We start from the raw sequence: 9,649 nt of genomic DNA on the forward strand, positions 1-9,649 counted from the left end.
AAAAACTGGTCATGACTCACATCAAAACAACCATCAACATCAACGAGGACCCTCATCAGTACGCATACCGTGAGAACCGATCAACAGAGGATGCAATCTCCTCTGTGGTCCACACTGCACTCAACCACCTGGAGCAAAAAAACTCTTACGTCCGTATGCTCTTTGTGGACTTCACATCCGCCTTCAACACCATGATCCCCCAAACCCTGATGGACAAACTATTCACACTAGGACTAAGCCCCTCCATCTGCAACTGGGTACTAGACTTTTTAACAAACAGACCACAGTTAGTGAGGATCCACAACCTCTCCTCCTCCACCATAACCCTCAGCACTGGCTCTCCTCAGGGATGTGTGTTGAGCCCCCTCCTGTTTACTCTGCTCACATATGATTGTGCAGCTACCCATCCAGGCTGTCACATTGTAAAGTTTGCAGATGATACAGCGGTGGTGGGATGCATCACAAACAATGATGAGTCCAGCTACAGGCAGGAGGTGGAACACCTGGAGAGCTGGTGCAGAGAGAATAACCTTCACATCAATGTGAAGAAGACAAAGGAGATGATTGTAGACTTCAGAAGGAACAAAAACACCTACACCCCCCTGAACATAAGAGGATCTGCGGTGGAAGTTGTCTCCAGCTACAAGTACTTGGGTGTACACATGAATGACAACCTCAGCTGGAGCAACAACACCACCAGCCTGATCAAGAAAGCTCATCAGAGACTCTACTTCCCCAGACGGCTGAGGCGAGCTGGTCTGGGAAGCTCAGTCCTCACCTCCTTCTACAGGTGTGCAGTGGAGAGCATCCTGTGCTCGAGCATCAATGTGTGGCATGGAGGCTGCACAGCTGCAGAAAGAAAAGCTTTGCAGAGAGTGGTGAAGGCTGCACAGAAATCTGTTGGAATCAGTCTCCCCACAATCACAGACATCTACACCTCCAGATGCAGGAAGAGGGCCACCTGCATCATGAAGGACCCCACCCACCCAGCACACACACTTTTTGCCCCACTCCCCTCAGGAAGGAGGTTAAGGAGCATTAAGTGCAGAACCACTAGACTGAGGAACAGCTTCTACCCTGAGGCTGTTAGACTCATGAATCTCTAACTAGAATAATGACTGTGAAAAACCATATCATGTTGCTGCTGATCTGTTTCATGTTGCTGCTGATCTGTTTCATGTTGCTGCTGATCTGTTTCATGTTGCTGCTGATCTGTTTCATGTTGCTGATGATCTGTTTCAATGTTGATGTGTTCATGCGTGCACATCTGCTCACAGACTCATGTTCATGTTTGTGGTGATGTTCAATGTTTTATGTTATGAGTGCTTAGTGTATATTTAGTTGATGTTTTTCTTAGTTCATATCTTAGATGTTATTACTGTTTTTCTTAGACATTTTATTGTTGGATGTAACTGGGACCCTGTGTACATAATTTCGCTCCACCACATGTACCACATGAGGTGCGAATGACAATAAAGAAACTCTGACTCTGACTCTGACTCTGACTGAAATTACATTTCTCTCAGACCCCGGTGCAACAATAACCATTTAACATTAAAACATTTATTAAACATAAGCATAAAATGAAGTAATAAATGGTTCACACATTTACACATGGTTGTCAGCAGCAAACTGGTTGATCCACTCTGAGAAGGTGCTATTTAAGAGACTGAGCTGAATACAGCACCTCAGACTGAGGAAGTCTCTTGGATGAGAGACGAAACGTTTCTACATTTTGTGTGTGTTTGTTTTGTTGTTTTGCTTTTTGAATGTCCAGAGGACCAGACAACGTTTTTTTAGATTTTCCTACCTGGATCATTGAGCAGCATCAGGATATAGTATTTACAGTGATTCACACAGATTGAGACTGATTAAAAATATGAAGGAACAAAAGGGTGATTTATAAATTTTATGTTTCTTGCTGCATTGATATAAACACATGGATGAAGGTGTTGAAGTAAAACATGTCCAGTTTAGACTTCATCTGATCAATCAATCAATCAATCATCAATCCATTCATCACACCATACCCGTTCAACAGTTATTGTTTAGTGTACCCCCTGATCATCTGAGCTGTCAGTGCTGTCAGCAGACTCCTCCTCCGCACTTCCTCTGTAAGCAACACGGAAAGTGGAAACAGCTAGCAGTAAGCCTTGGTTGTTTAAGCTGTACCCACGCAGGACATCTGGACTGCTCCCTGGTTCTGGCCTGTACTTCATGTGACACTTGCAGAGACTGAAGGTGCATAAGTTGACCGAGTGTGGCCACAAAACACATGTTGGGAAGACTATGCAGCATCGAAGGAAGAGCAGGGAGGTCTGGAGCCATGTGGTGCAGAATGATGCTGCGCAGGACTTCTCAGGTGGGCACTGGTGAGACCTCAGTGAGCCCTGTGGCACAGAACCAAGTCTGGATGGTACCAGCTCCAAAGCTGAGAGACCATCTCTAGGATAAGTGTGATAAGTGGTTGAGACGCCAGCTGGTGCTGTTTTTCTCCCGATGCCAGGATGTCAGGATCTGGAAGTGGTCCTACAAACACACGAGTGACAGAATCACAATAAGTTTTGACAAAGGAAACATGGACATAAAAACATTAACCCAAAGGTTATACCTGTGAAAGCTCTGTAAAGCGTGGAGTGCAAACATCTTTTCACCACAGTTTTGGGCTTTCACACCACCACCACCTCGCTGGCAGGTTCAGGATGGATTCCCTTACAAGAAATAAACATAAAAATACGTCAAAATAAAAAATAAATAAATGTAAAGAGACAAATGAGCAATTTGGTAGGACACAATGAGACAGATCTGAGAGTTAAGATTTTTACTTAACTTGCAAATATTACTAATTCATAGAGGTTGAACCTGCATTATTCATTACCTACAAAAACAAACAATTCTAAACAAGTTAGGAGAGAAAAATATATTTGACACAAGTAATATTGAGACTATGACAAATTTCACATGGCACTAATAATATACAGGTGGGAAAGTTATTACAATTATTGTTATGAGAATCATAACCATCATATACTAAATAATGTAACAGAAAAGAATGTGTTCCACTCTTATTTTATTTTTTTACCTGTGTTCTTTGTCTGTGCCTTCTTTGTAAATCTCTTGTGCGGGCCAGTACAGGAGGACCAGTTGGCAGCTGGAGTTGGGAGTAGTGGGCAGTCTGGTAAAAAAAAAAAGTGCAACTACATGGTTACAAAAACCTTTACCAGCTGCACTTCTACAGAAATAAGCCAACATTTCTTTTTTCAACACACAGTGAGATCTAAAATAGATCTGTTTTTAGCACACACACACATATATATAATTAATACTTGTTATAACATATTTAGCTTTAAACAAGTAATATATTGTATAATAGATGGATTCACTTAACACTTCACCTTACATATACACAGCACGCTACATACACATAAACATATGTTTGGCACTAATGGAACCTCATAAAAATATAATTAAAGATTTTATATCACGTCTGTCTCAAACACTCCAAATAATGTAGCACACTAAATTAGGCTTCTTTATTACGATGTTTATGAGCTTCATATGTTGTAGCTAACGGTTAGCTTGCTAAGCTACGTCTTTTCTTACCTCGACAGCTGTGGAGATTTTCTTCATGGAAGAACTTTTATCCTTTCAAGTTTATTAGTTCGAGAATTCGCCGCTGCGATTTCCTCCTCAGCAGCGAAAGAAAAGATTGGCAAATTAAGCAAAGATGTTGAAAAGAGAGACATTTCTCCTCAGTGCAAAGACTCGCAAAGCAGGAAGTGTCGGTTTCCGGTTGTCGTGAAAAAGACGTCGCAAAAAAAGTCTTCTTGTTGCAGATACAATAAATAAATCGAGCTGCCGCGCTAAAAATCATGTTAAAAATATGAGCGTTGTGTTGGACTGACCTGATTTTGCAGATTATAAAATAAAAAGGCTACAATGTCTTATGATTTTTCCGCCAAAATGCTACGTAAATCTGTGACGTTTTGACTAGTTAGAATAACAATTCAAGATATCTTGAATGTCATTCTGACTAGTCAAAATGTGAATTCAAGATATCTTAAATAGAAAAGCCGTCTACATGATAAAATATTCAAGATATCTTGAATTCATTTTGAGATATCTTAAAAGGAATTTTGACTAGTCATAAGTACAGTTCTAGATATCTTTAAGTTAGTTTTGCCTAGTCGTTATTTGCTTTCAAGATATCTACAATTTAATTTGCACTAGTCAAAACTTCATTTGTGATATCTACAAATACATTTAAGATATCTTGAATAATGACGTAATTTAAGATATCTTTAATTGTAATTATGACTAGTCAGAACTAAAAGTGAGATATCTTGAAAGCAAATAATGACTAGTCAAAATTAACTTAGAGATATCTAGAACTGTATTTTTGACTAGTCAAAATTCAGTTCAAGATATCTTGAATTGAAGCCTCCATACAACTCAATGGTAAATCTGACGTCATTATGACTAGTCAGAATGTAATTAGAGATATCTTAAATGAGTATTTTGACTAGTCAAAATGCAATTCAAGATATCTTAAATAACCAATATGTCTAGTCAAAACTCAGTTTCAGATATCTGGAATGTAAGCGTGGTGAATCCTAGTTTATGTTAAAAGGGCTTGCCATAGAGGGGGCACGCTTAACTCCCAACTAACTGTTTTCCATTGAGTTTAGCCATTTAGTTTCTAGTTAGTTATATTCAGTTTATTGTATTTTATAATATGAAGATTTTTTATATATATATTTGTGGCACGTTGTTGCACATTTTGAACAAATTGAAGTCGATTTACCGTTTATTTTTCAATTGGTTTGGCTCATTTCTTGAAACCGAGATGACATTCTCAAAACACCATGTGAAACACAACTCAAGAGACTTTGCATTTTGAGGTTACTGACAATTTGTATGAAATACATATTTTGTTTTGATATATATAGTATTTAGCTTAGTTTTGAGCAAAAAAGCACAGACCATAAGCAATTGTGTGTAAGTCAAGAGGACTAAAACTTCAGCATGAGAAATATAAAAAACAACAACCGTTATTTGTTTCCATGCTTTTTATTTTTGTCATAAAAATACAAGGGATAAAACAATTCTACACATATTTACACTATGCTCTAGTGGGGGGGCTGCGTGTGTGTGAGTGGCATGTCCTCCTTGTGTGACTGGCATTTCAGCACTCACTCAGCAGTCCATCTGCACTGTCGAAACACACCTGGCACTGCCAGGGTATGTCCCTGGTACATTTGCCACATGTGTATTTGTAGCAGTTGACGCAGCTCACAGTTGCACAATTGTTCGTGCATCGATGTTTGATCTGACACTTTGCCCTTTTGCCAGGGCTGGGTGTGGAAAGTTGTTGCTGAAGCAGTTTCTCCTTGCGTGCCTTCTTCTCACAATTAATTTGGTTATTTTTTTCTAAACTGTCATTTTGAACCCACTTCTCTTTTTTCTGAAAGAAAAACATTACTAAAATCTTTTAGAAAAACTTTTGCATATATCTTGAAACAGATTGTATGTTTTGCAAACTTTTGTTTTGTTTTGTTCATTTGGCAAAATGACCTGGATAATGCATCTCTCCCAAAACACTTCATGTATGCTTCAAAACAAAATATGTGTTTCATACAAATTGTCAGTAACCTCAAAATGCAAAGTCTCTTGAGTTGTGTTTCACATGGTGTTTTGAGAATGTCATCTCGGTTTCAAGAAATGAGCCAAACCAATTGAAAAATAAACGGTAAATCGACTTCAATTTGTTCAAAATGTGCAACAACGTGCCACCAAGAGATATAAGTTCAAAATATAACCAGTTGATTTCGCATCTGTTTGGAGTATTAGATGGACGTTTGTGTGAGTTCAGCTCATCTCTCCCCTGCTGATTCCTAAGGCAATGGCCACATTTACAAATGAAAGGATGCTAATTGGAGCCATCAGAGTTGTCCGGTTTGGAGCACTACTTTGACTAAGGCTGCGCTTTTTTGCGCAAGTGAACCTGGCTTCTAAATCCCCCGCTCCCTGGATTGGACATTGGAATGCAGTCTGGTGAGGTGGGTGTGTCTGAGTTACTTGTGTGCATATTTAAAACAAATGGCAGTTAATGGCCCGCAAATTGTTGAGGAGAAGGAGGGGGTTTGTCCTCAGGATCTTGAAAATCTAGTCACTCTAGTGCTAAGGGTCTTTTGACCCTTTTTCAGGACTTCTGGGGGGAGGTCGAAATTCCTGGGACTTCTAGTGTTAAATTCAACTTGCACCGACAGTTCAGCGATGAAACCTTTCAACTGGCTTCAGCTTCTTCAGCAGCTTTCAGCAAGTCATTCAGCTATAAGCATTCACACTGCATTTTTGCAGGAAGAAGAATTTATTTAGTTTGGTCTTTTATCAAGTGCATCTCCTTCTGCGTTAGGACTTGTGCTTTTCTCTTCCGTTGGATCTCAGCTCAGAATTTTCACTTCCATAGTCTCCAACATTAAACACTGTAGAAACAAGAAAATTAACCAGTGACCATCAGAACATTCTGTTCACCAAGACTGAGGAATTATTTTGTTTTCACTTCTAGTTTTCATACAGCTGTTTGTCTGAGGCTTACTTTTTAGCCTGCGTTTCTGCCTAAAGTGCTGTTGTGTTCTGCTCATTACCCTGTTGCTCCCCAAATGGGCTATAATCACCATGGCAACCAGTGATTCAGCAGATTCTGGGATCCTTAACCTGGGGCCAAGATGGTGTAGGGGCAGGGCAACCGACTCGGGACCCCAAGGTCCCTGATTCGATCCCCAGTCATTGCACATCTCGTGGTGTCTCTGAGCAGGACACCCTATCCCCAGTTGCTCCCCGGGTGCCCTCCACAGCTGCTCACCGCCCCACCCGGTGGCGGATGGGTTAAAAGCTGAGAGCCAATTTCACCATTGTATGGGAACATACAATGATGACAATACATAACACATTCAGTACATTACCCAGCATGAACAAAGTCCATGCTCAATAATCCAGGTATACAATCCAACATTTTTCAGTCAGGTCATCTGGACAGTTTCTTTTTTTGTGCTAATCAGTTTTGTTGTGTGTTTCCTTGACTGATGAAGCCTTCCGGATCGAAGGCGAAACATTTCAGCACAAAAAAGGAAACTGTCCAGATGACCTGACTGAAAAATGTTGGATTACCCAGCATGCTTTTCTTTCTTCTTTTTATTCATCATGGCCACCCCCATGCATCCTGTAGACTCTTGGTGCTTTCTCAAGATGAGAGTTCTGTGACAGAGTTAAATTCAAAGCAGTCCTAAGATAAATAATCTTAAATTATTATTTTTATGTGGGCAGCACGGTGGCGCAACTGGTAGAGCTGCTGCCTCTCAGCGAGCAGGTCCTTGGTTCAAACCCCGGTCCAGGGGCCTTTCTGGGTGGAGTTTGCATGTTCTCTCCGTGCATGCGTGGGTTTTCTCCGGGTGCTCCGGTTTCCTCCCACAGACCAAAAACATGCATGTTAGGCTGATTGGTAACTCTAAATTGTCCCTAGGTGTGAGTGAGAGAGTGAATGGTTGTTTGTCTCGTTTGTCTCTATGTGTCCCTGTGATGGACTGGAGACCTGTCCAGGGTGTCCCCCGCCCCTCGCACAGTGATTGCTGGACATGGGCACCGGCGACCCCCGTGACCCTAAATGGAATAAGCGGGTAAAGAAAATGGATGGATGGATATTATTTTTATGTATGAATGTTTCTGTTCAGTGCCCTGAGATGACTTCTGTTGTGACTTGACACTACATAAATAAACTGAATTAAACTCTTAGTTTGTACTCTCTAATCAGTCTTTGATGTTCAGGAGGATTCATTAAAAGTCATCAGATTCAGAATTTTATAGTCAAATCAAACAGGAAATGGTTTTGACCTGGAGTTTCAAAATTGTCAGATATTTTTTTAATTAACAGTAAAAAAAAATAATGGCTACCTTTGTTATGGTTTAAATTATTGCATAATAAGTCCTTTTGGGCTTTAGTTGATGATTGTTGGGAGGGGTGTACCCTTCAACATTTCTGCAGAAATGTTGCAGTTGTTTTGTGAGGAGGGTGGAGGAACGGGTCCAGTTTCAGTCATTTTGTTATTGATCTTGACTAAATGAGAAATGTTTCGATACTCTAAAATTTTTAAAATCCAGGCTGCCTTTTCCTAACAAACAGAAAGAATTAATGTTTTTTTTGTGTTTCTGTGGTTCTGCAGGCTGACCCAAGTGGTCCCAGCTTCCAGACTCTGTTCAACAACACCGAGCAGACCCTGAAGGTGGGTGATGGTGCAGCAGGAAATGTCCCTTTTATCCACCGTATTCCTAGCCCCCATGCTGCTTTGCATGAATTATGGGTGAAACTTCTGGCATGGACCAGAAACCGGTGTTTATGTGTGAACAGTATGAGCTAATGTAGTTTCTCTGAGCATTGGAATTTAATTTAAACATTTAGGAACACCACCTGTCAGAGCTCAAACAGGACAATATAATCATACTGCTGCCTGCTGAGGACAAGGGATGGAGGACGACCTGAAGAAGTGGCTGCAGATTACATCTACTAGCATATTTAGCTACTTATACTAGCATATTTAGCTACTTATACTAGCATATTTAGCTACATCTACTAGCATATTTAGCTACTTATACTAGCATATTTAGCTACTTATACTAGCATATTTAGCTATTTATACTAGCATATTTAGCTACTTATACTAGCATATTTAGCGGACTCTGACGCTCTAAATTGCTAGTTTAAGTAAATTAGCAATTTAGAGCGTCAGAGTCAGAGATTCTTTATTTTTGTTCGCACCACATGTGGTACATGTGGTGGAACAAAATTATGTACACAGGGTCCCAGTTACATCCAACAATAAAATGTAAAAGAAAAACAGTGATAACATCTAAGATATTAAAAACATTACGTCGGAACAGCAGCACAAACATGAGCATGAGACGATGAGCACGCATGAACACATCAACATGAAACAGATCAGCAGCAACATGTGATTTTTCACAGTGATTATTCTGGTTAGATATTCATGAGTCTTACAGTCTCAGGGTAGAAGCTGTTCCTCAGTCTAGTGGTTCTACACTTAATGCTCCTCAACCTCCTTCCTGAGGGGAGCGGGGCAAAAAGTGTGTGTGCTGGGTGAGTGTGGTCCTTCATGATGCAGGTGGCCCTCTTCCTGCATCTGGAGGTGTAAATGTCTGTGATGGTGGGGAGACTGACTCCAACAGACTTCTGTGCAGCCTTCACCACTCTCTGCAAAGCTTTTCTTTCTGCAGCTGTGCAGCCTCCATGCCACACGTTGATGCTGGAGCACAGGATGCTCTCCACTGCACACCTGTAGAAGGAGGTGAGGACTGAGCTTCCCAGACCAGCTCGTCTCAGCCGCCTGAGGAAGTAGAGTCTCTGATGAGCTTTCTTGGTCAGGCTGGAAGTGTTGCTCCAGCTGAGGTTGTCATTCATGTGTACACCCAACAAGTACTTGTAGCTGGAGACCACTTCCACCACAGATCCTCTTACGTTCAGAGTCAGAGTCAGAGTCAGTCAGAGTTTCTTTATTGTCATTCGCACCTCATGTGGTACATGTGGTGGAGCGAAATTATGTACACAGGGTCCCAGTTACATCCAACAATAAAATGT

At 40.8% G+C, this 9,649-nt stretch overlaps 1 protein-coding gene and 1 long non-coding RNA gene across 2 annotated transcripts in view; one reads left to right on the top strand and one right to left on the bottom strand.

Moving 5' to 3' along the window:
- The window catches only part of vps13c (vacuolar protein sorting 13 homolog C), a 289,282-nt gene that overhangs the window by 80,585 nt on the left and 199,048 nt on the right, over positions 1 to 9,649 (top strand). The window lies entirely within an intron of this gene.
- LOC119424892 lies at positions 1,958 to 3,794 on the bottom strand. The gene is made up of 4 exons (XR_005187540.1): positions 3,604 to 3,794; positions 3,083 to 3,175; positions 2,612 to 2,711; positions 1,958 to 2,529 (listed from the first exon to the last, which is right to left on the bottom strand). It is a non-coding gene; the product is annotated as an uncharacterized LOC119424892 (long non-coding RNA).

This window comes from Nematolebias whitei, chromosome 2, assembly GCF_014905685.2.
Source record: "Nematolebias whitei isolate Nwh7 chromosome 2, NemWhi1, whole genome shotgun sequence".
Classification (NCBI taxonomy): domain Eukaryota; kingdom Metazoa; phylum Chordata; class Actinopteri; order Cyprinodontiformes; family Rivulidae; genus Nematolebias; species Nematolebias whitei.